This window comes from Budorcas taxicolor, chromosome X, assembly GCF_023091745.1.
Source record: "Budorcas taxicolor isolate Tak-1 chromosome X, Takin1.1, whole genome shotgun sequence".
Taxonomy (NCBI): domain Eukaryota; kingdom Metazoa; phylum Chordata; class Mammalia; order Artiodactyla; family Bovidae; genus Budorcas; species Budorcas taxicolor.
Genome location: NC_068935.1, coordinates 28,601,448 through 28,604,320, shown reverse-complemented (window position 1 = coordinate 28,604,320; position 2,873 = coordinate 28,601,448). Strand labels below are relative to the sequence as shown.

Genomic DNA, 2,873 nt, shown 5'->3' with positions numbered 1-2,873 from the left:
TTTTTTTTTTTTTTTTACCATTCTAAAGCCGTTATTAGCATCAGGTAGATTATTTCATTATAACTTCTTAACTTCAAGACAGCCATTGAAATAACTTGCTGGAGGTTACCTAAGGCCCATAGGAGCAAAATCTCAGTCTGGGATTGGGTAGATAAATACCAAAAAATTAATGTACCCCCATTAAAGGAGCAAAGCTACTGTATAGTAGGTCTCCATACATATCTTAAGTACACAGGTGCCTTGCAAACCTCAAATGCACAAGACCTCCTTTTATATAGTTTAATATTTATAATACATGAATACAACTGAGTTTCTCTGGTGGCATTTGTCAATGGAAGTTGAAGCATTTCAAAAGGTTTGTCATTATGTAATGATGGTGCCTAAAACCTCTATTTCTATGGTATTTTTGTGAATTGCTAGGTTTTATTCACTTTTTAATTCTAATGGCATTAATTATAGAAAACTGTACAAGTAAGTTGAGAGTACTAAAATAAGCAAATGAAATACTTTTTCCAGTTTAGAATTTTCAAATCAGGACTGTCTCTTCCAAACATTCAGGCATTTTTTTTTCTTTTTAGGAATGGGAAGGAGTAAAATTGATAGGAATAGTGTGAAGAAAAGCCATCTTTTCAATGTAGTCTTTACAAAAATGACATAAAACCTTCTCTATATTTGAGCATATAAACCTCATATAGGAGAATTCTAACCATTACAAAGTTAAATCTAAAACATTCAAGCATGACAGCATAAAAATATTCAAAAAACTTTATTTGGGTTACTATATAATTCCATAAAGCTAAAGTTACATTTAAGTATAAACTTTCAGTAAATATGGCAACAGCAAACATCAAAAGCATATTCGCCAGCAGTTTCCCATACCTCTGTATAAAATAGTATTCCAAAGAAGCATGACTGGATAGCAGAATTACCCATTTTTCCTAAGACTTTCATCACCAGTATCACCCTATGCCCCACTATTGTTGGGTGAAGTGCAAGTTATCATGAGATGGTTTTTCCCTTTGAAAAAAGATAAGGAGAAACTAAGGAAGAAAATTTTAAAACATAGATTTAAGACTTATCTGTGGATGAGCCAAAACACCCCAACTTGTCTACATTTTAGTAAACGTCAGGCAAATTGAAGTAGTTTCTGTCCCAGTAGCTGCCAGAATAAAGCCAGTCCTGAGCTCCGCTGTAGGGATTAGGGCCTTGATGGAACCACCTCGTCTTCCAGTCCTCTGACTTGGACCTGTTCTTGTGTGCCACTCTTTGCTTCTCGAGTCGCTTTTTTCTTCACTGGCTTGATCCATTTCCCCGTTCTCCATGGCTCTGATGTCAGGTCGCAGCCTGCAGTCTGTCTTAGGAAGCATGCTCTCCATCTCCTTGTCTACTTCATTCAAAACCACTGCAAAGCTAGTAAAATTATACATCTGGGCCAAATTCGGAGGCCGCAGGGCTATTTGCCACAGGAGAACGCTCCCAGGGATGACAAACACGCTCTGGAATTCTGGCACTGGCATTTCATCCGACTCCTCAGAAGCACTCACCTGTTTGCTGTTTTTCTCTTCAGTATTTTTCTTATCATTTTTTTGGTAAGCATCAAATGTGGCCAGGTCAACACTGTATAAACATTCTGTCTACTTCCCGTAGAGAGCACAGAGCTTCTTTCTGCTTTTATCTTGAATGTAGCCTTCAACTATGTGTAATTCTTTACCAAAAAGGCCTCATGGCTTAAAATTCAACACACATTTGTCCCCAGTCTTGTGGTTTGTGATCTCCACATTCCCATACTGCTCCATCCAGAGCTTTCCCACAATGATGTTGTGCACACAGCAGGTAGGATTCATCCACGTATATGCTTCATTGTGTTCAAGAAGCTCCAGTGTCACGGTTCCTTTGGGTTCTGCTTCTATGCTTTTCCCTCAGAACTTCAGTTTGGGATAGATTGAGCCATGAAAGATGAAATCATTGTTTAATCCTTCAGCATGAAATGCACTAATGGGTGGGTGATGGCTGACCTGCTCAGAGATGAGTCTGAAACCAAGGTCATCTCGAACTAATTCATAAGTCTCTCCCAGAAGTGGGTTGAAAGGCTTTCCAGTGCGTTCCCACTGAGAAGCAACAGCAGAGACAGCAAAGGCAGCTACCCACTGCATCCTTTCCACAGGATCTGCAAACGAACTGGCCTTGTGGGTGAGGTATGCATGCTCCATAAATTCAGTGAGTCGCTGGAGGAAGCTCAAAGGCTCATTAAATATAACTGGCATGGTGATTGTGGAGAGTTCCATTCCGATACATTTTCTGAGGCTGCTCCAGATACTGAAGTCATTTCTGGAAAACATAGGGGAGGGCAGGCTTGTTCTGTGTTTTTTGATGCCTTTGGAGAACGCGTCTCCACCACCAGAGTCCTTGCCTTCCGACATTCTGTGCTGTCTATTGCTCGGGTGCTCTGCTTCCTCTTCCAAGGAGTGCGTGGTCAGTTCAGTCACTGCTTCCAGTCTGTTCAGGGACAGGACTCGCCCTCACTAAAGATGCTCAGAGGCGGGGAGCCTTTGACCAGAGACTGCTCTAATTCGTGATGTTCAGTGGCTAGAGTCGCCAGCGCTTCTGATAAAATTTTGGTTTTTTTCTTGTTCCTCTTCCAATTTCAAATTCCTCCCCTGGGGCAGGGCCGGAGCTCTCCCTGGCTCCGCCTGGTGCTGCTCGCGCCGCCCGGGGCCACTCTAGGCTCTCGCACGAATGCGCTGGGCCTGTCCTTCCGCCTTGTTTCCAGCCCAGCCAGGAGGCGCGATCCACGGCAACACCGCAAGGTCTCCCTAAGTCACCTTCACGCGGCCTGCCCCCGCCTCCGGAGAGGTCGAGACGCGGCCCAGGAC

At 43.0% G+C, this 2,873-nt stretch overlaps 1 pseudogene; it reads right to left on the bottom strand.

Moving 5' to 3' along the window:
• Positions 1-1,116: 1,116 nt before the first annotated feature.
• LOC128070221 (oxysterol-binding protein-related protein 1-like) lies at positions 1,117-2,648 on the bottom strand (annotated as a pseudogene).
• Between the last annotated feature and the right edge of the window lie 225 nt (positions 2,649-2,873).